At 47.7% G+C, this 26335-nt stretch overlaps 1 protein-coding gene across 1 annotated transcript in view; it reads right to left on the bottom strand.

Annotated features, from left to right (window-relative positions):
* Positions 1-26335, bottom strand: part of MAML2 (mastermind like transcriptional coactivator 2) — a 206584-nt gene that overhangs the window by 155507 nt on the left and 24742 nt on the right. The gene's annotated exons all lie outside the window — the stretch shown is intronic.

The raw sequence follows: 26335 nt of genomic DNA, 5'->3' as shown, positions 1-26335 counted from the left end.
CAGCACAGGATCCTGCTGAGCTTCTCAACGTGTGGCACCACACCATGCTGAAGCTGTGGGGAAGGAAGGGAAACCTCCACAGTGGAAGAAGGAAGGTCTGGATTTCAGGCCCACAGCTCCAGGAAGAGATGGGACAGGCACACAGAGGGCGGCTAGGAACAAAACCTGCAGCACCTCGCAGTATTTCCCATAAGAAACCCTGGGGCTCCCTTTGCTGTTGCTAGGGCCCAGGGTGCCTGTTGCTGCTGTGGCGTCTATAAATAACGTTTCCACTTCAGGATGAACCAAGCAAGCAGTGGTCACTTTTCAGTGAAATCTCCCCCTTCTGCCCTGAGCACACAGAGGATCTCCCATCTGCCAGCAGCTCAGCCTGGCCCTACAGAAGTGAGCGGGTTTGTAGGGCAGAGAGCAGCCGAGGAGGAGCTGGTGGGGCTGGCAGGATCCGTCCCTGGCTGCAGCCTGGGGCTGCTGTCTGCAGAGCAAATGGGGGCTCTCTGCAGGCACACTGACACGATTTTTGTGTTCAGAGGATTCCACTCTGTGGAATTATTCTTTTGATGATGCTAAAAGCGCAGCCACAGGCCCCTTTGGACAGGGAAAGGAGGCCGTGAGAAGAGCCGGTCTGAGGCACAGGCCTCTCTGACAAGTTCCTCTTTCATTCATTGTTTTTAATCCGTACATATTTCAACCAAAGCGGGCCGCTGTCAGGACAGGCGAATCATTCCAGGAACTGCTTTCATTATCGTTAGCAAAGTGGAAGTCCTGCGTGGTGTTTGCTTTAGGCCCAGGCAGCTGCCCAAAGACTGCGCTTCAAAGGTCTCTGCTCGGCTCTCGCCGGAGCACCGCCCCGGCTCCCTAACCACAGTCTCCTCCGTTTTGGGACCTGCTTCTCCTTTCATATCTCCACTGGGTTTAGGCTCATTGAACATCAGCGGGCTCGGATGTGTGCAAGTGTCTCGCAGCAGACAAGGGAGTGTCTCAGGCAGCTGAATGCCATTACCCCACTGAGTGGCTAATCTGAGGAGACAGTTTGTCGCAGGCGAATGGCGAGAATTGGGCTTTCTAGAAAAAAAGGAAAAAAAAAAAAGCCCAGGAAAGCTGTCTTGTGGGGCATTTACTGCTGTATAAAGGACTTAGAGCACAGCAAGGACGAAATGCTACAAAAATCCTTCATGCCACCTAGCCAAGAGTCCCCACCACCACCTCACCCCACAGCCCAGGCCAGAAAAAGATGAGCCTGGCTTTGGTGTGTGACACTTCTCCCCCACCGAGCCACGTTCTCCAGCTGTGGGAAAGAAGAAGTCCGTGGCTCTGACTCTCAGGGCTTGCTTGGTAACCTCACGGCTGGCGTTTGCACCACCAGACAGGAAACCAAGGCTTGCCTCTGACTCACCGGCACTGCCGCATGCAGCCGCTGGAGCAGAGGAAATCAGAGATGTGAGAGCTGCTCGGTCCGAGCGCGCCCGAATGCGGAGACAGGCTGGCTTTGACAAAGTAGCCCTGACTCCATCGAGCTCTGGGGGGTGTTAGGAGGCCTTTTCGCTGCTTGTTGACCCCGCCGCCACGTGGCTTGGATCTGTTCTGTGCCCAAATGCCAGGGGGGTCCCCCCCTGGGCTGATGGGTGAGCGTGCTCCAAAGGCACCGTGGCCTCTCCGACAGCCGGATCGCTACAGACATGGCTCTGCTCCTGTGCCAGCTCCGGGCTTATATTGACTCCAATAATTAATTGCTTTTTCTATTTTTAAATATGAAAGGGTCTCTGTTTGGCTGTCAAGTGTAGTTATCACGGGCATGAAAGAGCCAGTTTTCAGCTGAAATTTACCCAGAGGTTGCTCGGGATTTGCAGGGTAGATCCAGGGGCTGCATTTTTCTGCTGAGCACAGTTCCCTGGGGGCATGGCCCTTTGCAGTGGCACTAACAACCTCTCAGAGAGCCCAAGGGGCCTCTGTGCAGCTTGGCCACAGCTCACACACCTCCGACCTCCCTTTCACTGCAGCTCCACTGAGTCTGAGACTGAGCACCGCAGCCTCAGTGCTACCTTGGCTAGGCTCAGTGCTGCTCTTCTCCCTGCAAATTCCTGCACTGGAAGGTGGATCTTTTTCTTCTTTCTTTCTTTCTTTCTTTCTTTCTTTCTTTCTTTCTTTCTTTCTTTCTTTCTTTCTTTCTTTCTTTCTTTCTTTCTTTCTTTCTTTCTTTCTTTCTTTCTTTCTTCCTTCCTTCCTTCCTTCCTTCCTTCCTTCCTTCCTTCCTTCCTTCCTTCCTTCCTTCCTTCCTTCCTTCCTTCCTTCCTTCCTTCCTTCCTTCCTTCCTTCCTTCCTTCCTTCCTTCCTTCCTTCCTTCCTTCCTTCCTTCCTTCCTTCCTTCCTTCCTTCCTTCCTTCCTTCCTTCCTTCCTTCCTTCCTTCCTTCCTTCCTTCCTTCCTTCCTTCCTTCCTTCCTTCCTTCCTTCCTTCCTTCCTTCCTTCCTTCCTTCCTTCCTTCCTTCCTTCCTTCCTTCCTTCCTTCCTTCCTTCCTTCCTTCCTTCCTTCTTTCCTTCCTTCTTTCCTTCTTTCTCTCTCTCTCTCTCTCTCTCTCTCTCTCTCTCTCTCTTTTCTATTGGAAGGGGCAAAGTAGGTGTGTATCCTTTCTTTCTTCCAGGCCTCATTTGATGTCTGTAGCATCACCCTTCTGAGCACTGGGATGTGTCCCAGTGGCGGGGAAGCAGTGCAGGTCCCAGACAGATTTAGGGGCAGCAGCACCTGTTTCTCTTTACTGAAACAGGATTTCAGCTACCTCTAGGGATGGAGATTTAAGCTGTATTTTTTCTAATGGGATGGAAATAAATGCAAGCCAGCAACATTGAAGTAAAAGCAGCAGCAGGGCCGGTGCGATGCCTGGCTGAGGGCAGCACAGCAGGGTGAAGCCATCCACAGTGAAGCCAACGTCTCCCTCCCTGGTGCTGTTTGTTCAAAGTGCTACAAGGGCAAGTAGTTATGGGTATTTCAGTCCTGCAAGTTAGAACAGTTGCGAGCTTTCCCTGCTTTTTGATTTCCCACGACCTGTGGAGTGAGTCAACCACAGGCTGGCCGGCTGTTTCCCCAGGCTGTGCCGACAGCACTGAGTTTTTCTGAGAGTGCTTTGGGATCCCCTCGGGCAATCTTGCTGTGCTGCCGCCCCACAGCATGTTGGCTGCTGTCACTGGGTGCCACCTCCTCCTTTCTGAGAGTGGGCTTGGCATAAAAAACGGTGCTGGCCGGGCTGGAAACCACCTCTGATGGCTCAGGGGTGTCAGTCTGCTTGGGTCGCAACAAAGCTGGCCAGGACTTTCTGTCAGACTGCTCTGACGTGCCCCACTGCAGTGACACACGCAGCTTCTGGTGATGAGGTTTTGTGGTGCGGCCAGGTCTTGCTGGGGACATCTGACATCCCCTCTCTGTGGGTGGTATCCTTACCCAGCCGCTCACGAGCGCAAACGTCTCTCTAAAAGCAGCTGCAAATGGCTGTCTCCATACCAAGGACAAGGCTGAGGTTAAATCAGGTTTGCTAGCTCATGTTAGCCAAACCCGATGGCAGACTGACTCACTTTTGGTAAACAGCTGCGGTTGTTTAAGATATTACCACCCCAGGCGTTCGCCTCTGTTGGAGTCACAGCCCTCGTAGCAGAACTGGCAGGAGAAAACAGGCAAACGTGCCCTGGGCTTCCCAGTTCACTGCCTGGCATCTTAGCATGAAACAACCTCCACGTGTTAAGTCTCGGTCCTGGGCTGGGATGCTTGCGGCCTGTGTTGTATTGCTGTCCGGGGAGCTGGGGAGAGATAATCTGGAAGAAAAGGGAGGATGCACAGCTGCAGGGAAAAAGGAACAACGTCTTAAAGCACCGCAAGTTCCTGGAGCCAGGCTTTGAGGGTGAAGGTGTTTTTCAGAAGGTGACTCAAGCAACCTTTCTACCTCTGTGCAGCCTGGTATTATGTGGCAGATGAGCAGCGGGATAACAGCTGGGTGGTGGGGAGGTCACAGGGGCATCCAGGCTCTGCACAGGTAACCCCATTTCTCTGCAGAGCTTTATGATGCCCTAGAGCACACCCAAGGGCTCACATCACCCAGAGAGGGCTCCAGTGCTCTTGCAAGGCTTCTGCAACCTAATGGGGGAGAATTCCTCCTTCCTAGGAAGCCAGACACTCAATGAGAGCAGCAATCAAATAGTTCTCTTAATCAGATCTCTCTGATTAAGAGCTCCAGTAAGAGCTCCAGTAGGATCCTGAATTTTGCTGACAATGTTTCAGAGGGGTAGTGTTGCGATTGCTCTGAAATACAGCAAAACACCCAGCAAGTGAAAAGGGTTTGCACATTTCTTATGTCACATGCAGCATAAAGGGTGCCTCCAGCATGGTACCCCACTCTACCCTCACCAGCACAACCCAGGAGTTCCCCCATCACACAACACAGAATCACAGCCTCTTGTTTTCACTTGGCCCTGACTATTGAGATGAAGCAGGCACTCGGGATAGCAGTTCTTATATTTTTCTATGCTGTCTCCAAGATGTTCGGGCACCACCTCCTGCAGAAGCCAAAGCCAGCGGTGTAGCAATACCTGCGCAGCACTGCTGAGCAAAAGGTCATAATCAAGCCCCCTCTGTAACTCATGCTCCCCGTCCGAGGATCTGAAGGTAGGCTTAAAGATTATGTTCAAGCTTTTGGAGATTTATAGTACAATTCCAGTCTGTCTTTGGGCTTTCCCCCTACCCTGTCTAGCTGCCTACAAATTATAATAAATTGGAAACATTGAACGCCGGAATATCCAATCTGCAGGGTCCCTGACACAGCGATGGGTGATGGTTGGAGTTTCCCTTCTCAGGGTGAGCAATGTCAGTGTGTGTGACCACGGTCCATTTATCACCGTGACAAAGACCCAGCTGTAGTAACTGGGGACAAGGATGGATCAAACCCCAGAGGTTTAACCCTGGGTGCGTTTCTCCACTACCAGAAAACGGGAGAGGTGGCTCTAGCCCCTAGAGACTGGGATCCTGTTAGTGGTCAGCACCTCCTTGTTCCCTCATTTAATTTTTTTTTACTGAAACACCACGGGAGTTTTTTGGGGGAAGGAGGGGTGTTTATGAGCTATGCGCTTTATGCACCACGCTCTGCTCACAGCTGCAGCACGGTAATTCAGGAGGCGTGCCTCTGCTCATTCAGTGACAGGGCAGAGAAATCCCTGCAAGCTCCCAGATTTTGTTCTACCTTCGGAGCCGCGACGCAGCGGTTTTTCTAAGTAAACAAGAGCGTTCCAGGAAAATACAAATGTCAACTCTGGTGGGAGAATTCAACCGACTGAACAAATTCCCAGCATTTGATCACGCTCGTGAGGTACCAGAGACCCAAAAAAGAGTGGCGCTCCCACACAGAACAAGAGGGATATTTTCAAACACGATAGCAGCATCTGAAGTTAACAAAAAAAAAAAAAAAAAAAGAAGAAAAAGAAACCAACAACCTCGGCAGCAGCACAAAACATCCTTTGTTGCCGGACGTGAGAAAAACACTACAGTTCTAAAAAAAGCCATAGGAAGGAAGTGGAAGAACCTCAGAGGCGAGTGGGAGTGCGAAAGGAATGTGGCTGCATTTTTCCCCCTCCCTGCATGTAAGCTCGCTGTTCGCAGCCGAAGGGAGAGCTGCTGGGGGAGTTTTACTATTTGGGAACTTTGTTCTGCAGAAGCGCCGTGTGCATTAAACCGATTGACTCTCCTGGGTTCTCCTTCTGGATTTTGTAATTAAAAAAGAAAAAAACACTCAAAGGGCTAGCAGATTTGGGATCCAAGCTCCTGGATCTACCTCTGTAAGCTCAGGAGGATCTCATTTCTTTTTTGGAAGTATTTAATTCTCACAGTGTTTTACCAGCCTGATGCTCCTGTTCTTTGCGGGCTGCTCAGTACACCCACGAGCAACAAAACACAGAAAGCAACAGGCACTGAAACCCTCGGCGAAGCTCTGAACTGTACTCCTTGTAGCTCCCAAGCCACCAGGCTTGCCAAAAACCGAGCAGAAAACAGAAGAGTCATTTGAAAACAATGTCGTAAAAAGGAAATCAATTTCGTATGCATTGCTGAGATTAATGGCCAGCAGAAAAGAGAAAGAACGCCCTGACGGCGAACCAAAGAGGTCTTTATGTCACGTTGTGGCAGGCACCAATGGGCAGAGCAAGGTGTGCTCCCTGCACGCAGTCACCTGCTGCTCTGAAGCACCTCGCTGGGCCCGTGGGCCAGCCAGCAGCTTTCTGGTTTGTTCTAGGGGTTGTTTGCTCCCCTCCTCTCCGTGGCTGCTCCATGCATCTCTGCAAGCTGCTGCAGGGAGTGAAGGCGGTCAGGGAGCGCGGGGAGGATGGGGAGCAGCAGCAGAAGCCCTCCTGGTGAGCCAAGGACCTGTCTCCCCCTTCCCAAGAAGGTGAGAGGAGAAAGCTCCTCTGCTCCTTCATAAAACACAGGACAGAGCCCCCACGTAGCCTGCAGCAACTGTGGCTGCCACGCTCCACGTTCCTGTTGCTGGAGATTTGCTGCTATCTGTGTGGTGGCGTGGAGGAGCTTATCGCCGCGTCCAGTGCTTCCTGTGGGAAGGCAGGGGCCTGACTGCTGCCTTGCATTTAGCAGAGCTCCTCATGCTGGTGCAAAACAGGTGGGGAACCACCCAAAAGACCCCTCGGCCCCCTCTGGACAGAAGTGGTGAGCTGGAATCTCATGTTTTCTCTCGCCTTTAGTTTCCTCTTGAGTGCTGAGACAGAGCAGGGTTCCCAGGAGTGGTTTGTGCCAAGTTTTTAAGGCATTTGTGCAACCACAAGAGCCCTGCAAATGGGAAATGCAGCATCTTTTTCCACTGCATGACGAGGCAGGGTAAGACACCACCTCCCGTCCTTCACCCTGGGCCCCGGGTGCTCTGCTCTGACCCTCTTTTCACCCAGACCTTTCTCAGGGGTGGTCGGAGCCCCGAGCTCTGTGCAGACTTCTTGGTACTGGTAGCCACCAGCAGCCCAGGGCATGCGAAATGCCAGGGTGATGAGTGACTTCCAAACATACCAATAGGCAGTTCCTGCGGTTCTGCTTTTCGTTTACACACACGAAACCAGCCCTGATGCTTCTTCAGCTCCTTCTCCTCTGAAAGACATCTGGAGCCCGGATGGTCAGAGCGAGCCACGGGAGGACGGCCCCGGTGGAGCGTGTGGTTAGGAGCTCAGTGCTTGGTCCTGTCTGCATCTCCCTGGGTCATCCTGAATAAACCTCAACAGAACTGACCTACAGCACCTCTGTTTTTTTTCTGGTTGCTTCCATGTCCACCGGGCCAGGATTCAGGCTGTGGGGTACATCATAACGCTACCATGACCATGGTGTCTTATCACCAAGCTCAAGAAGAGATCCAGCCTGCCTGCAGACAGCCCATCATATACACCACTACACCTCCAGCAGAGAGGGACAGACACAATACACACACTGAGCACTTCTAGTGGGCAACATGAACACTGCCTCCAGTGCCCATTCTACTAGCTGTACGGGGCAGCTCCTTCTCCCATTTTCATTCTGCAGCTCCCTAGGGTTGGTTGGACCCGTCCCGTACAGCCCGAGGTACAACAGAGACCCCTCAGCTCGTGCTGTGTCCCCAAGCCCTAACAGGACGCCGGCTCCACGATGGGAGGCAACACCCACACGCATGGGGAATGATGCTGGGAACATTCCTGGGCGCTCCTCCCATGCCCTGTGTGCCCCAGCCCTGCCAGCAGAGATCTGAGGAGGGTCCTGGGCCCCCCGGGCACTGCTCTCCATGGCCCTGATGGGGAAGTAGGCAGGAGGACGTTTGCTCGGTGGTGCCTGCTCTTGTGGGCTTGACAGCAACCAGCCAGGACAGGGCAATTCCCAGAAACCATCCTGCCCTCACGTTAACGAGATCACTCTTTACGAAGCAGCATGAAATGTTAGATCAGAGGGGTTTTTCTAAGAGGGAAGCACATCGCTGCTTGCCATTCAGGGCACAGGCAGCATGACGCTGGTACATGCTGCAGGCACTCTTCCCCTCCACTTTCCATCCCCTCCCTTGGTTGACTGGGGTGTTTTCCTTCCACCACCACCACCAGAATTTATTTTCCACTCTCTGGCTGTCAGTGTGTCTCTTTGGTGACTTCAGGCACCAACAACAGCTCCAAATTGGCTGTCACAAAGCTCAAGTGGTGCAGAGCAGTCGGTACCAAGCAATTCAGCATTTAGCTCCTGATGCAGGCAGTGAGTGAGAGGTGAAAGTGCTGCAACCCATTACCCAGCCCCTGAGTCAGCCTGGGCCATTTTTTTTTATTATTTTTGTTTGTTTTCTTTACAGCAATCTCTTGAGTGGTTGCAGAAATGCAAACAGCAAGCGCTCCTGACAGATTGAAAACAATTAGGAACGTCTCAGAGTCACTGGAGCAGAGATTTTGTTATGATAATAAAGAATGTTCTTTGCTGGTGTATTATTTTAAAAGGAGAAAATTAAAAAGAAATATATCATGAAGGAGCTGACAGTGCTCAAAACCCACATCCTGTTGTTATCCATGGGCCTGGTACTATACACCGCTGGCAGCTGTGAGATGAACTTTCCCATTAGGCCCCTTCCAAGCCCTTAACCCTGACCCAAAGGGACCTTCTTTCTCTCTTTTAAAGGGAGAGAGAGAAATCAATCTCCCTGCTGATTCAGCTGTGGGCCTCTTATGTCCAAAGAATATTAGCACTGCAAAAAGAAGGGGGAAAAAAAAAGTGCAGATTGAGGTTTTTTTAATGATGTGGATCGGTGATATTTATGGACTAAGGTTCCTATCCCTGGGACCCATTTGATGCAATCAAATTACTTTCATAAAGCATCAAAGACTCAGATTCTAAACCGAAAACCCTTGTTTGGTCTTAATTCCTTCCAGCGTACTTAGAACTAATAATTTCCAAGACCAGATTAAAAGCACGGATGCTGCTACTCCTAGCTCTTGTAAACTTCCTTCGGCAGAGCTGCCTTCCTTGAGAGCCACGGACACTTTTCTCAGGCTTTTTAGCAGCTACACACACGTCTTTTTAATTTCCTAAGACAAGAGGAGTGCCTTTCAAGATGTTCCACTGGCTCTCTGCTATTACTGTCAAAACTTGCTTGTTCTCCCTCTTTTGCCTGTTCTCTCTCTCTGATTTCAGGCTTCTAGGAATATATTAAGCTACATTTTTAAAAAAGGCACTGTTCTGGCCTTCCTGTTGTCTTCTTAGCTGCCTCTTCGTACAAAAAAAAAAAAAAAAAAAAAAAAAGAGGAGAGAGAAAAAAAAAGGAGAATAGAAAAGAGAGAGAAAGAGGAAAATGAAATAAAAAGGAAGAAGGAAGGAAGGATGGAAGAAAGGAAGGAAGGAATAGAAAGAAAGAAAGAGAAAGAAAGAAAGAAAGAAAGAAAGAAAGAAAGAAAGAAAGAAAGAAAGAAAGAAAGAAAGAAAGAAAGAAAGAAAGAAAGAAAGAAAGAAAGAAAGAAAGAAAGAAAGAAAGAAAGAAAGAAAGAAAGAAAGAAAGAAAGAAAGAAAGAAAGAAAGAAAGAAAGAAAGAAAGAAAGAAAGAAAGAAAAGAAAGAAAGAAAGAGGAAGAAAGAAAGGAAGAAAGAAAGGAAGAGAGAAAGAGAAGAAAAAGAGAAAGGAAAGGAAAGGAAAGGAAAGGAAAGGAAAGGAAAGGAAAGGAAAGGAAAGGAAAGGAAAGGAAAGGAAAGGAAAGGAAAGGAAAGGAAAGGAAAGGAAAGGAAAGGAAAGGAAAGGAAAGGAAAGGAAAGGAAAGGAAAGGAAAGGAAAGGAAAGGAAAGGAAAGGAAAGGATAAAGAACTCATCCACACTTAACCCTAAAGCTCAAATCTTTTCAATCTTTGTAAAACGCTTACAGTGCCTCATTTAGAGGCAGAAGTAAAAAGTTCACCAGAAATGCCCCCATCTGGAAGCATTTACTGGCTTAAGGTATCTCTGTCTTTTGCCATGTTTCTATGAAGTCACATTTACAAGCTAAGCCAGTCTTTCTGCTCAGATAGTCAGGACACAGAGGCAAAACAGACTTTACCCAGAGCCTTGTGGGTTGAGGATACTGCGTTGTGTTATGCCACTCTCACAAAAATCCTGTTTGCACAGCACTGCCTGCAAGACATGCACTGGGAGAAGAGCACACAGCCCTTTCATGAGGTTTTGTGCCCCAGCCAAAGCTTTGTGTCTGGTCCTGTGTGCCCAGAGCGACTCCTCCGAAGTTTCTGAGGGCATAGGTTGTTGGTCTTTGAAGGGGTACCTGAGCTTCTCCCCAGCTGAGCTGGGGCAGGTCCAAGCAGGGAAGCTATGAGGTGCACAAATGGAGCCAGCTCTTTGGAGATCTCCAGCCACGGTGAGCTGTCCTGACACCTCCGTGAAGATCAGCAGGCCAGCAAGCCTCAGGCTCGCCACACAGGCAGCTCAAGGAGCCATGGTCCTGGACACAGAGGACAACGGGGAGGGAAGGAAAAAGGGAAGAAGGGAGGATGCTACTACATAGTACTGTGAGAATCCCTCCCTTCAGCCTGTCACAGACATCACCATGGGGGCAGAGGAGGCGTCTGGTGTTAGCAGACCAGTAGCAGGCTACAGTCCTGCTTAAATCCCAAATTAATCCAGGTTCCTCTGACAGCAGAAGGATGGATAAATGCACTCTAACCCCACCACATTTTGATGCTTTTTTCTAACTTTGGTATCTAATGTGGTATCCAGATTGGAAAGCTTCGACTTGATGGTTTTCCCCATTGCATCTGCGAATGAACCCAGCAAAGGCTTTCCTGACCTGGGGAAATGATGAAATTCAGCTCATTCAAAGAGCACTGTAAGATCCTTGATGATGAAGCAGTATGGAAGAGCTGAGTGCTCAGGAATTCTGACTCAGCCTCTCCTGTCCCACCCCCAGAAATTACAATCAGGAATTGACTCAAAAAGCATTTTTTTCTTTTTTTCTTCTTTTTTTTTTCTTTTTTTTTTTTCACACAAAAAAAACACATAGTAGTTGAGGAGGGGAGTGTTTTATTGCGCTCCTAGCTTTGAAATCACTATGCTCATCTTTCCAAGCTCTTCTCTGCTCCTGAAAGGGACAACTGAAATTTTCACTAAGTCTGGGTGAAAATCTAGTTTTCAAATGTACAATGTGACCTAGGAGGAGGGAGCCACAGTAGCTCAAGGGACTTCATTGAAATGCTATGAGGGCTATGTCTGCTAAAATCCTCCCTCTTATAGCAATGCAACATCACAGCTTGTGTCAGGGATGCACTGTGCCTGCTGCAGGGATCTCAGAGCAGGAGGGAGCCTGTGGGGCTCAGCTGTGGGGCAGGACGGGCCATGGGGCGAGAGCTGCACCCTTGGAGGAATCATGGCACGAGAGGGTCTGGAGACTGAAGTGAGACCGTCCTCCAAGGCGAGGTGAGACTGCTGCCACTGCTGGGCGAGCTGGCAAGGCCCCGGGGGCAAGGTGTTATCATCCTCCTAATTAGCTGCTGAGTTGCAGTCCCAGATTTCAGCATTTTGTGGAGCGCATAAAGAGGACTCCAGGGGGAAGGAGCCTTAGCACAATGCACACTTTCAGCATGAAAACGGGGCTGCCAGAATCACATCATCTTTTGGCCTGTGGACTTAACACAGCGGAGGACAGGAATGTGCTGAAAAAGGAAAGAGCTCGCTACTTCTGAGCAGCCCCTAAGGTTGGGGATGTGACAGAGGCTTTGAAGGGAACGAAAATTAAAAAGGAGAGTTAGCTATTTGTTAAAAAAAAAAAAAAAGTAAAAAGAAAAAATAAATCAACAGAATATATCCATGTGTAATAATTTAATTGTGTGAACACTTTCCTCACATCACAAGCCTGATAAGGATGATTATAGGGAGAACGGTTTCCATGGGCTTCATATTTAGAGGGAGGAGTTCTAGAAGAGATAAAGGAGCTATAAAGGAGCTGGAGATGGAAGGGACAGCCTGGGAGCTAGGAGTTATAGCTGTGCTGTGTTGTGGTCTGTAAGACTTTAGGCTTCAAATGACTGATGAGAAATGGTGAACGCTGCAGGTGGCCTCACCAGCACAGCTCCCCCCCCCAGGGCTAGCTCTGGTGTCTGCCACCACCTCCTTGGGCACCCGCGGCTCCTCCAGGGACCTGGGGACCTTTACTTCCTTCTTGGGCACCTCCTCATCTTGTCCTACCCAAAACTGATGGCTGGGAAAGAGAAGGTTAACATAATTAATCTTCTCTAGTGCCTGTCTCTGCGAGAAAATGAGGATTCCTGTAGGAAAATGTGGAAAATAGGTTTCCTGAAGTACACAGATGTGGTGTCTCAGCCATCACTCTGAAGCCGGCGGAGCTTGTCAAGCCTTCGCATCTTCCCTCCAGAAATCCCAGCGGACACAGGGCCCTGGTGTGCCCAGCTCCACGAAGACATGGGTATGCCAGAATCCAAGAAGCTCTAATAAAGTGCTCACAATTGCCTCAGGGATTTGCCAACAGTCCTTGCTGTTGTTAGCAGTGGGGAAACTGAGGCACGGACAGGCACGGATTTGCTCACGGCCACACAGAGACCGAGTGGCCAGGCTCCAAGCTCCGCCACCGCCTCCCTCAGCTGCGCTCACCCCTCTAGGCCACGCCGCCTGCAACCAGGAAAAAACAAGGAGCAGGTCTGCAATTCGGCAGCTTATAAGACTATAAATATAGTTCAAGGTTGCGGTGCTACAATAATAACTCACAGGAGTGAAACCCGAGCCCTTTCTGCGTGCGTGTGTAACCAGCACTGGGAGATGTGTTTATAACACAGCTCAGAGATTTCCTCCCTATTGTACTTCAAGCAAATTGAGTGCTGCAGCAAACACTGCCGGAGACAAAATTCATGTGGCTGTGCTTTCTTCATCCTCCCTTCTCTTCCTGGTGCTGCTGTTTTTCTTCCCCTCCCTGCCACTTGCTCTTCTCCCTGCCATCACCTGTGTACCAGTTGCACACCAAACTGTAACCAAGAATCGGGAGTGAAGTTTTCTCTCCCTACTTTCCCTCCAACGCCGTGTGGGTCTCCTAGGCAGGGTCACTGCCTCCTTTCCTTCATGCACATCCCTCCAGAGATGTTCATCCTTTAGCTTCCTTCGCTGCCTTGCTCTGAGCCAATGGCAAGGCACAGCCGGAGTCATGGACAGGCTCCTGAGCCACCTCACCTCCCCTTTTTTTGGTTGTTTGCTATCTCACCTTGTGTTTTCAACACACTCATCAATTATCTTTTCTGTAAAGAAGCCAAGGGCTTCACTTACATTCATTCACAGCTTTTGCTTCATGAGCTCCTCCTATGAATTCACTCCGTACGTCATAACCCCACATCAGGTTTTTATTTATCCCATTCAGTCTCTCCGTCAGGCTGGCCTCCCTGGGCAGCAGCCCCATCCATCATTTTGTACCACAAGGACAAGGGTTTGGACACTGGACCCTACCCTCTGGATCTCTTTTGGTGTCCTTGCTCTTGTTGGCTCAGCTCCTTCCCTCCCAGCACATCCCAGTGACATCCAGAGCACCACTGGCAGGGACCCAAACCGCTTTGTGCCTTGAGGCCAGTTAACACGTGCCCGAGTTTGGGGTGCTTTCATGCACCCTGTCAGTGGGTACCGAGGAGGCTCAGCATCCCAAGGCATCACGGCCAAGGTATGTGGGAAACAGTAGCACCACAACTGAGCGGGCACTCAGAGATTAGTCCATGGAGCCTCATCCCCCGTGGAGCCTCACCCAGCTGAAATCTTTAGGTGAAGGTCGTAACCAGTCGCAGTCATGTCAAAAAGTAACTCCCACAAGCACAGTTTGCACCAACTGGTTTGAATGCATCACATTCCTACTCATTAAAGAGGAGGAAACTGCACATAAATTCTGCTATTGCATGGGCTGGACTCAAACCCCAGCTATCAGTTCATATCTTGTTGCAGTCATAAATCTTCTTCAGTGACAGCAAGTTTTTATCAAGAAGTAACCATATATTCCTAATATCTGGCAGCTGGCCTAAGATCCATAGTTTATAAAACTTGTTTTAAAATAAGCCGTAAAATTTGTTACATATATTACTATAAACCCCCAGGGTTTAAAATGCAAGAGTTGGACCACAAAATCATGAGACTGACTTAAAAAAGCAATCCAGGAGATTTAAGAAAGCAAATAATGAAAAGAATACAACATTTACTCCCTACCAGCTTTCTGAAGCTAAATTGTTAATGTTAACACATTGCTCAAATGCTCACATGTTTTTCTGTCCAACCATGATGGGGTCAAATACTTCTGAACAAGCTTAAAATTTTTACTTTATCACTTTCTATCAGGGGCTGAAAATAAATAAATAAATAAATGAATCTGTAGGATTAGAACTGGCTGTCACAAATGAATGGATTCACTGCAGATACCAAATGAAGCTGGCCATTATGGGGTAAATCTTTTTGCTAATAATGACATTGACTATGATGGAGTTGTGCCAGAAGACTGATGCCATTCTGGTTAAGATCAGAACATTATATTGTCCCATGGATGCTAGCAGCCATTCAAATAAGTTGTCATAGCTGGCAAAAAAGCCAGACCTGTCCAATCCAATACATTCTTCGGCTGACAAAACGGACCAAAATGATACAATGGGATCTTCATGGGCATTAGAAGGAGTTGGAAAGGGTGAGGCGATTTGGCAGGTGTGGATATGAGATTGGGAAAAACAAGATAAATATTTTCCCTGTGAATAATTGTCCACAAGATCTGTGAGCGAGACAATAAAACCCGGCTTGCTGGAATAACTCCGGTCTGTGAAGGACTGGTCTTTGGTGAAGATGATGTGGAAGCGTAAGTGAGAGCAAAGGAGCATCCTGTATAAACGCGGCACTGTGTGAAGGGCGGCTGGCTTAAGGAACAGCAGTGTCTGGTGTGAATTGTGCAGCCCAAATCCTGCTCAGTCCTGGAAGTGGGACAGCACAGCCAACAGCTTCCAGCACATCCTCTGGGAAAGGAATGCAGCTTCTGGTATTTGTACATGACGTTCCCATCACAAAGGTACTCATTTCTGTGTAAATATTTTGGGCTCTACTCAGGCCACCTCCTCTAGGTATCCAACAGCACCGTGTTGCTTTGGTACCTAAGGTCAAAAGAGGGGCTTATATATATGGAAATTGCCCGGCTCTGGGCACGATCAATACATAATCTGCTCACCTGGCATCACGTCTAAACTAAGAAACCTGCTTGTCCTAGGGACTCAGTCAGGTGGTGTCCAAGGATTTGAGTGGGGAAAGTGTAAAGTTGTCCAGAAGTAATCGGGACATTTAAACAAGGCAAAACCCACAACTGGTCTCCTGCTTTCCTCTTTCCCTCCGTGGCCTGTACAGGGAGCTGGAGTAAGCCAGCCCCGGGTAGCAGGTGGCTTGAATCACAACTAAGATAAGTGCCTGTTGCAGACAGCCTGGAGATGTCCATTTTATTACCTTCTTGTTATTGATTTGGATTATTTTTTTCATGTCAGTTTTGATTTCCAAGCCCCCACAGATCTCTGCTACAAGTGGCATCCAAAGATGGATAGAGAGGTGAAAAGATTGTACTTGCTTGAGAAAAATACTGTCTTGCATACTTGGAATTCTGTCTGTATTACCTTCGGAGCAGCATTTGGGCCTAAGTGTTTGGCTGGGGCTGGAGAAGTTTGTAGAAAAAAATGTATCAGAGCAATCTTTTCTCTAGGCCTTGGGTTGGTGGTTGTGTAGCTTCCCTGAGGTTGCAGTATCCCGGTGACTGGTGAAGGCTTTGTAAGGCCCGCTGGAAGGGCTGAAACCCAAGCAGGAGGTGACTCCGGCCCAGGTCTACCTGGAGTAGGTGTGCTCAGTCCCGAGCAAGCAGGAGGCCCTGCTTTGAAGAAAGGAGTGTTGTCTTTTAAGGGCAGCTCCCTAGAGGCCTATGCACCTTCCCGCTCCACTGTGTAACACATGAAGCCATACAAGCAAAAGGGAGGACTTCACCCCTACAGAAAGCCCTAAAACCTATATTGGAAATCCTTCCTGAAGATGACGCATTTGGGAACAAGCACACTGCAAGGAGTGTGTAAGGGGAAGATCACTACCTGGTCAACTACCAAGCATCCAGGACCCCCTTGATTTCATAAGGTATAGGAATATTTACTTTATCCATTGGATGGTGCCAGAGGATTTAAATATCCCGGAAGTTTGGCTGTCCTTAAACTGCTTTAATTTTGTAAATAATTGATAGGGCAAGAGGAGAAATGTGCTTACAAATGACTCTGGTAGACACAAAAGGATCCTCCTGCACACTTAAACAACACGAAAGCTGTGACACAAACTGACAAAGGAAAGGAAATTTGTAGATATTGCTGCACCTTTCAGCCAACCCAAACATGTCCTTTCTGACACACAGCTCAGGGAGGTCACTTGTGTATTTTGACTCCTAACCCAACAAAATAACCCAGTGTCCCTGCTCAGAGGCCGCTACCTATGAGCAAGCTGTGGTGTGTTCCTGGGTACAGAGATGGGGCAGGTTCCTCACCCAAGTGTGCGGTCCAGCCCTATGTAGTGGGTAAAACCACCACACCCTGCCTTGCAGTGAGAGGAACAGCCTGGGCATCCTCTCCTGCTAGGATGGGCTCTCATTGCTTGCTGGAAGCTGTGAGGCTCTCCTGGGTTAGAGGCCAAAATTTTCTCAAGGAGTAGAGGAAACTGGATGCATGACAGTACCCCTTGAAGCTGCTCTGAACATCCCAACTGAAGGCTGAAATTCCAAAGTTAGAGCCTCTCAGACACCAGTGAGGACTCCTGGAAGTGCTGGCTTTGAGGCAGACATTGATTACCGAGGTTCATCCCTCTCCTTTCTCCCAGGGAGGCTGTTAAAAAGAAATTGCAAGGGTGGAGGGTGGTAACGAAGCCGCGTCTTTTCTCATTTCCCTTATCTCAGCCCTACTTCCAGAGCTTAATTTTGGCAGAAGTGCCAGATTCACAGAATTATTTGCATTTCCTCTGGGCTTAAAAAAGAAAAGAATGAAAAGAAAAGAAAAAAAAAAGAGAGAGAGAGAGAGGCCCAGCCCATACAGGAGCATGTGCAGGGGAAGAGAAAAACAAACCACTTTTCATCAAGCTACCCGGAGTTCATCTCAATCACAACCTGCACGGACATATTCTCTCTTCAGGCCAGCCCAAACACACAAGAAACTCCACGCTTGTCAGCAGTGGAAGAGCTGGGCTACGTGGCATTTACCAGGCACTCTCCCCAGAAACACAGGGTATTATTTTGATGGTTGCGCCAACCTTCATCCCTCCTTGTCTCTGGGGATTTCACTGTATGTATTCGAAGGCATCAGCATTTCTGGTACCTAAACCTCTGCTCGCAAGGGCTTACGCATCTGCTGCAAGCTTTCATTCTGAAATTAGCTGTGCAGTTTATTCCTCTGCATATGCTTTTAATAATTGAAGAGCAGCTATGATCTCCTCAGCTGAGTGGCATTTTGCAGTGCATTTGTCCATATTGAGAACTACGTCTGCTTAATATTTGCAAACCCAGATAAATAGAAACAAAAGAAAGGAAAAACAATTTACAGCTTTCCAGCTCACACACGTACAGCAACATTTTTCTCTACCAGCAAATGCATCACAAACACATTTAGAGCAAGAGCGGCGCATGTAAGGAGTGCCAGGTCTTTGAAATAGTTTATTTTACAACCAATTAGACCAATTGTCCGCAACCTAAAAATTCTCTTTGTTGGCAGTCACACCAGGGAAGCAGGGACCTCTGCTAAAACGGCCTACTAGCGTGTGGATGTAAATGTAATTGCTAAATCTGTCTCTCTTACGGTGAGAAGGGTAACATCTGGTTAATTTATGCACAAAACTCTACTACCTTTAAAAAAATAAAATCTACTCAACTCTGATTTTATGCTGTGTAGAAAGCTGATCACTATTAGTGCGTGCAGTGAAAGGTATGGGGAGGAAACGATGACCTGTAAGGTATGAGTGGCCTCTGCACTTTTTCATGCTCTTTCTGTCCAGCTCAGGGACATGGGAACGGAGCTGCCTTCCCTCAAAGGTATCTGAACTGTTTTTCTAGGAGGGTGTGTGCACTGGAGCCCCCTGTCCCACAGGGCATTTCAGAGAGGCCCCAGCACTCGTGGTTTTTAAGTCCCCAAAGCATCCCCACCCTCAGGGATGTTCAGCTGTGTCTGAGCATCTGCCTGTGACATTTTTACAGAGGGTTTGAAGGTAGAGGCAAAAAATTTACCCAATGTTAGGTGCATTTGAAAAATTCTTCCCCAAATAGCAAAGAGGCTTCCTTGAAAATTCAAGTAGTGGCCAAGGGGACCAAGTCAGGGCAGCACAATCAGAGCAGGTGGGGACGGAGCAGGGAGCCCCAGAAGCAGAGAGCTCCTGAAGGAGAGACATGCAGCTCACGGCTGGTGGCAGGGAGAAGGGGAAGCCAATCTTGAGACCAGACCGACAGTGGTATGGTCAAAGCAATGAGTGAGGAAAAACATCTTTCTGACAGCAGTTGGAATAAACTCCTTTTCTTTTCTGTTCACACTGCTTTTACATTTGGAGGCTTTCTAGAGATGGCTTTTCAGAGTGCACTTTCTGCACTCTCAAATTACAGTGATGAATTGCTCCTTTCAGATAGAGCTGAGGTTTTACGCAAGATTTTTAACTCATACCTCTGCCTAGTTCTCAAATGCCCACTCTTCAGGCCCAAATACGAAGGCCTGGTCTCAGGAATTGCTCCAGTCTGGGGTCCTCACACCAAGCAGTGCTCACCAGAAGGACTTGGGCTGCGTAATGAAGTTCAGAACTGTGAAGAAACATTAAAAAAAGAAACTATTCCCGAAGTGCTCATAGTGTGACTTGCACTGGTTTTACCAGAACTTCTGACTTGCTCCCAAGGCCAGAAACATTCCCAGGAATGCACATCCAGTGTACATTAGTCACTGTTGGGCTAAACAGCAAAACATGCTGTGTATTTAATGAGTTATCCTCAGTTTAAGGCCTGTAAAGAGTCTACTTTTCCAATAGACCTTTTTTTAATTTAGCCCCATTTACTGAAGATTGCCCATTTAATGCAACACATCATTATGTTTTTATTGTTAGCTTTTTATGAACTGTACCAGATTAGCTGCAGAGAATTTACACTAGATGCCCTAATTAGACCTTTATAGGTAGCCATAATTTTCTTTTCATGTACCCATAAAGACTGATAAATTAATCTGCAGGAACATGAACTCCGTCATCTTTTCTCCCTCTTCACCACTCACTCCTTGTTCTGATAAAGCCCTAATGAACCCACTTGCACAATTCCCTTCTGTTTTGTTTTCCTTTAAAGGCTAATTTCAACTAGACAATTCAACCAACTGCAATATTTTTCCATATATGATGCCAGAGAATAAGCAGCAAGCAAGCATGATCCTTTCTTATATGATTTAATCGTTTCCATTCTGAGTTGAAAACGATCCATCAACAACGGCAAACAAAGAGGTGTGATCTGCAAGGTAACTTTGGATCATTTATTTAACAGGGAGGAAAAGCAGGCAGCATAATAAACAATAAACACCTCAGCTGCTAATTGTCAGCTAGTTACCAAAAATGTCAGAGGAGGGACAGAATCTCTCTGAAAACAATAGCAATAGAAAGATATTTCTCACTTGCAGCTTTGAATATGCCTCTCACGTGGAAAGCCAGCACTCTTAAAGGACCTAGTCTCCGATTCAACTTAAAAACAACACAATTATAAGCAGCAGTCTTAAAAGCTACCTTAAATATATCCTTAAAAACTCTGTTAACTAGAACAGAATCTGGAGGTAGGAATTGGATAGGGCTGTGTTGCTTTAGAAGCGATGCCTATCTACCCTACCCACCTGGTTGTTACAGGAGCCCTATCAAATATTTTGTGTCCCTCTGGTGACAGAAATCAGTGAAAACAAACATATGGTCTGTTCCTCGCTGCTGGCACCCAGTGCGGGCTGAAGACCCTACCTTTTGTTGCACTAAGTCCTTATCAATGGCTTGTCTTCTTAAATATTGGCCCCGAATCAGCTGTAGTGGCAGGGATCGTTGATTGCATTCAGGCCTCCGAAATGGCTAACTGCAATCCTAGGCACGAGTACAATTTTCTTCTTGGGTGCTGAAATGAAAGGGTGCTCAAGCAATGTAGTACAACCATCAGCTACAAGCGTGGAAACCGTGCTTGCTAGCTGACTGCTCGAGGCACATCAGGTAGAAATGTGGTGCTTAAGCATTCTTGGGTACGCTCCAAAAAGGACACGACATCCAAGTGTCTGCTGTAGCCCACTACACCAAATGCTAAGGGAGAAAAAAATGAAATTGGAAAAAAAAAAACAAAAATCCCGGGGGTGGGGAAGACTCACCACAGCCAGTACCCGCAGCGAGTGCTGCAGGAGCTGAGTCACTGCTGGTGCTCACTCTGATCACGGTGTGGGGAGGGAGTCAGGACGAGGCCCTCACGCATGCTGAGGTCCCACCACCAAGCTCTCCTCACACAGCACACCGTGGTGTTCCCCAGCCTCCTCTTTTACTAGGGAGGGATTTTTTTTTCTTGGTTTTCTAAAGAGAAGAAGTGCATATGATCCTGTCCCACGTGTACGTGCATCTGCCTAGCATTAACCTGCAGTTCTTATTATTTGCTGGCCAATTTGATCCCAAGCATTCAGATATCAATGAATCTGAAACTGGTTTAGGTAACTATATGCAACAGGCAGATAGATAAGAGAAAGCAGAAGCATATTCATGATCCCATCAAGGCAAAGGCACAAGATGACCTTAATAAACATAAGTGAATCCACTCGAGGCAACTCGGATGTTTCCCCAACACCAGCTGTGTCCATGTCAATCTGGCACTGCAAAGCACCATCAGGACTCAAGACCACCCCAGAGAATGGTGCCCAAATGGGAGACCCCCAGCAGGCCTCTAGACCCACGAGCCTCCCGCACTGACCAAGGGCAGTGGGTGCCCTTGTGCCGCTGCCCAACTCTCACCTCACTTCTCAACCCCATGCAGAGAAAGAAGGGGAGCCTCATACCATGCCATGACCCTCATCCATCGTACATGGTCTTCAGGAATCATTTTCCAGCAGATCTGCTTCTGCCCTGGGCTACAAAACCAGAACCTTGCCTGCTGGCAGCACTGCAAAATGTAAACATCCCAAATCTCACCATTGTGGATCAGACAGTCGTGCTCCTAATTTGTGCCTCTCGGTTATTAACGTTTGGTAATTATTATTCAAAGCAACAAAGGTAAAAGTAATGAAAGAAGTACATGAAGACGGGGACAGGAGTGGAGAGCACATAGTTCAAACTCCCCCTAGGTGTAATCATTCTGAGAGTGTAATGAATTTTATACCAAGCACCAGTCTTGCCAGCCTCATTTAATTACAGGGCCATATACATAACCCCATCAAATTAAGTAATCGGGGACACAGTTTGGCTCCTGGGCTCAGTCCGTGTCTTGATTACATTGGGAGAAAGAATATTGGGCCTTTGGAACCATTATAGCCCACGTGCAATTTTTCACATTATTACTGGCAAACACCCAAGAAGTGTTTTTACAAACGCGTGGCTCACCAAATAAACCTGAAAGGCCCGTGGAGCTCTCAGCAACAAAAATGCTCCTTAGCCCTGTCTTATGGGTAATTCAGAAGGGCTTTTGCTCAAGTGAGGATAGGTTACCAAAAAATAAAAGACTTTTTTTTTGTGGTGCTTGCACGCATGGCAGCAATGCCAAACCTACCATGTGTTCTGGACAAACACTGGCAGCACGGTGAATGGCATCATCTACCAGGTGCTGGCACTGTGTGTGTTACAGGGCTCCCAGAGGGAGCAGGTTCATTATCCATGTCCTCTGGTGTTCTCATCTGCCTTTGTTTAAACCCAGAAACTGAGAAATGCAGCCCTAAAAAAAGAATTGTTCTTGCTGCCCTCGAGGCTGGTATTGCTTTCTGCCACCTGATGCACCACGACAGGCTCAGCCCCATCCTCATTCCACCCAAACACTGCACTCACGGACTCTCTTTTGGGCTGGCCAGAGACTTTCAGAGGCAGGGGTCCAACATTTGGCTCACGGCCTCAGGTAGAGCTAAGCCTTGTAAACGTGGATCACTGCATCGTGTGGCAGCAATTCACGCTCTGCCTCTTTCCCCAGCCGGCAGTGCTGCCCAACTGTGACCATGAATTGTGCTGCCTGAGAGTAGCATTTACACAGCTGTCATGAAATGGCCTAATTCTGACAGGCACAGAGGGGAAATACGAAAGCCCCAGGAACTCAGCACCATCCCAGAAGTGGTTGAACGTTCATAGGACGGGACCTTTCAGTCAAGCCTATGTTGTAGTCAACTCAGGTTCTCAGCGCACACTGAAAAGGATTACAATTGGGCTTGAGGGATTGAATAGTCTAAAATTTGGGGTAGACCTGTGCAGTGCCAGATGTTGAACTCAATGATCCTCATGGGTCCCTTCCAATTTGGGATATTCTATGATTCTATGAATGGGATCTGCTCAATGCCATCGCTATTCAGTAGGAACAAATAAGAGTGTGATCTGTGTATTTTAAGAGAAGGATCTGGCCTGCACTTTTTTACAAATTTAAAACATTTCTTTACTTTAATCCTCTAAAGTTCCTTATGTCAGAAATCATTCAACAGAGTTGGACCAAATGCCAGTGGTATCCCCGATGTAAAAGCACCACTCCCCAAGCATTCAAAAATCATGAGTCAGATGCCCCCCTCCAAAAGAAAAATCAGACTGTTGGCTTCAAAACACGCACATAAAAACGTAATCAATTCCAAATATGGTTTTGGATTTCTTAGGATATAACTGGGGTCATGTTTCAACCAGTTTTCTGACACCAAAAGGACTAGAAATTTTCTTTGTTTTTCAAATCAGAGCCGAGATTCTCGCATAATCCATTGTTTCTAGGAGCTGGGGTTTTAAGCAAAATAGCAAACACTGGCTCATGATAAAATCACAGAGCTGGCAATGCTGCAAGGATGATACTTTTCTCCTACCATTAAAAGCCTGGCAAGGAAGGGAAAAACACTGAGATGTTAAAAAGGCTCTAAACAAACTCTCCTTGTGCATGAAGAGCACCTATTCTTCAACCTCTGCCCCGTGCATTAAAGTTAATACGGATCAAACTCATTTCATTAAACCATCACTGCTGACCAGCATGGCTGTCTACAGCAAGACTGCACTGGAGACCTGGTTTTGTGAAGCCTTCACTACCTTTCTGGAGGTGCCACTGGGACGTGAGGATATTCATGTCCCAATGCCAAGACACTGGGATAAATCCCGAGTCCAAGACACGGTGGCCTCTTCTCCCTGTGGCCAACAGCCATGCAGATGGAGCTCCATGCCATGTCTCCATGCGGTCTCCAGTGCCAAGTGCTCTGTGCCATGGCCCGTGGCCACCTCCTGTCCCTTCTGTTGGCACAGAGCTTGTCTGGCCATGCCTGGTAGCGTGCTGAGCCATGGGGCAAGCTCAGGCCATGAGATCTCTGAGGCTTTGGAGGATGTATTCTGGTTGGGTCCAAGCCCTGTATGTGAGCTTGCTGTCAGTATGGAGAGTAAACCTCAAGGGATGCCTTAGGGGCTGTTGGACCTGTATCACGGAATTATCCCAGAACCTTTTACCTCTATCTAAAATGGTCTCACTTGCCTTTCTCCCCCTCTAGCAAACACTGAGGGGCAGGGCATATTTCACCTGTTTATAGAGCTCTAGGCAGGAGCTATTCACCCTGAACTCCTATTTATTAAAAACTATTTTTTTTTTTTTAAATAAATAAATAACATAGTGGAAGAGAGTGAGCATTTCTAAGGTACAGTTTCTCTGACCTATTTTGGATGTTCACAGACTAAATCTTTCCCGAGGTGTCCTCATTCCTCTCCGCAGACCCTAAAGGAACCCAGGGAGATCAGCTCCGCTGCAGATGCCTGTTGGAGGAGGGCACCGGAGGACTCAATAGCTGCTTGCAGACTAAGATCTTATTTAAGACAAACTTCCTACACAGTTATACGATAGGATTGGCACCTGCCTCCTTAAGGAGCAAGGAGAGATGACCGTTTCCTACATCATCATTCAAAGCCCCCAGTCACTCCCTAACCACAGGGAAAACCAAGCCTGTAACCACCAACAAAGTCAGGTTTGCATCCAGCTCAGATACAAACTGTTTCTGTGCTCAGGACAACAGCACTATGCCTAAAATGTCATTTATAGCGTCATGTGTCTCCTCTTGGACTCCTCAAACCACATCAAAACCACTGTCCCCAGCCAGCTTTTAAAAGGAGTTGTCTAAAGCCAGTGAGAACTTGGCCATAGCTGTATGAATTATGGGCCCGTAGTTTTTTCCTCGTGAAAAGAGGTGGATATTTTTATTATAACCTCTGCTCTTTGCTGTCCCCGGAATTTTACTCATGTTTGTAGGAGTTTTCTACAGAAATCAGTAGCCTGTGTCCCACCTGGGAAGCCCGAATAGCCACAGGAGAACATTTCCCACTGTGGGTGCTGACTGTGACCACACGTAACAGCACTGAGCTCGGCTGAAAGGCCGTCCATATGCACTACCAAGGACGCTTTTAAAGATGCCCTTTGAACTTAGGGGACACATTTTGCTTGAGAATATTACCCTGCCTTCCTCAGCACATCAGTCTGCCTCAGCTCTAGGAACAAACATAATGGACAACTCAGGTGGGAAGCATAAGAACTGATTCGGATAGGGCTAAAGCTGGAATCCATGTCACCAGGAGGATCAAAATATTGATACTCCTGCTTTCCAGAGAGGGAGAACTTACACAATACTCCGGGAGGATGCCAAGCCAGGCTTTGACTGAAAGGCAGTTGTTGTTCTGAATCCTCTAACGCTGGGCTCGACCACAGGGCTGACTGCCTTGCTCGGCAGCATCATAAAGCACGGGCTGTTTGGTCACAGACTTATTAACCTACTCAAAAATATTCTAAAAGTTAGTTTAAAATGGGGAGAAAGGAAAAAAAATAAACAATGGAAAGGAGGCATAGTACTGCTTTTTAATCCTGGAGTGATTGTAGTAACCGTAATCTTTTCTATCTGGCTGCTCTTCACAGTAAAGTAATGAAAACGATGTCAAGACATAATAATTTGCTAAACATCTAGAGGGAAAAGGAAACCCAAATAATAGGCAGCACAGATTTAAAATGAGTGTTTCCTTTTTTGTTAAAAACACGCAGTTGCCAATGGATAAAATCTAAAAGGAGAAATAATCCAGCGTGCCAGAATAGGGCCACTGTGATGTGGTTTGAAAACTGGCTGAAGGTTCATAACCAAAGGCTGATGCTCATGTAAATGTAACGAGTTTTGCCCTGTGAGGCAATGCATGAATCAGAGTATTAAGGTAGATTTTATTTAGTACTTATTAATGACCTGAAAGGAGAAATAAACAGTTCTGGAATGAAATTGCCAACTGTGAACAGAATGGGAGAAACCGCAAGGAGCAATGAAAACAGAGAAATATTGCAAGTAGAAATAAACTCGCAGTGAGAAAATGCAAGAAGCTGAAATTTAATTCAGGCACAAAACCAGCACCTTGTTCCTGTGGGAGGTAAATACTCGGATTACGTGCACGCAAGTGTAGATTCTGAAAAGAGGCTGAAAATAATGAAGGATGGACAAATGAGTGCCCAAAACATGGCACATTAAGAGACCCAAAGCCTTAGAGGTACTTAGGGTGCCAGCTGGCACTCATTTCTAGGGGAGGTAGCTCCCTCTGTCCTTCCAAGCACTTAGACTCATGGCACAGCATCACCAAGAAGAGGGCATCAGTCTTCAACCTGCCCAGACAAGCAGAAGAGTAGTGAGCATGGACACAAGGGATGAGCTGAAATGCTTGAGTCTCACCGGTGCTGGGATCCCAGGAGGGAATCCATGATTGAGGCCAAGCCAACAGGGCTGCAATTCGGGGCTGCTGGCAGGTGGTGGGTTTGCTGAGGTGCAACTCCAGCCCTGAAGGCTTTGGGCAGCCCTTACGGTGATGCTTTGCCGGTGAAAGTGAGAGGGATGGGGACTGATCATCCCCTGGCAAGCCCGGGATGAAGAAGGGGGGAAAGTGGCCAAACCCCACCTTTTTTCCACCTCCTCCCGACTTCCTCTCAGCATGAGGTAGGATTGGGGCCAGGAGGCAAGAAAACTGTGATTTATGAGGAAAACCGAGGAGCTGCACGGACAGTCTGGCAAGAAATAAGTGGCATGAGAGAACAGAGATAACAACCTGCAAATGTTTCGAGGGTATAAAAAATAATCCAGAAGGCCAAGAATTTAGGGCCCATCTTCCACAAAGCGTTCGG

This window comes from Anas platyrhynchos, chromosome 1, assembly GCF_047663525.1.
Source record: "Anas platyrhynchos isolate ZD024472 breed Pekin duck chromosome 1, IASCAAS_PekinDuck_T2T, whole genome shotgun sequence".
In the NCBI taxonomy this organism is placed as follows: domain Eukaryota; kingdom Metazoa; phylum Chordata; class Aves; order Anseriformes; family Anatidae; genus Anas; species Anas platyrhynchos.
Note: the sequence above shows the minus strand (reverse complement) of the source record. Positions and strands in the feature narration are given on the sequence as shown.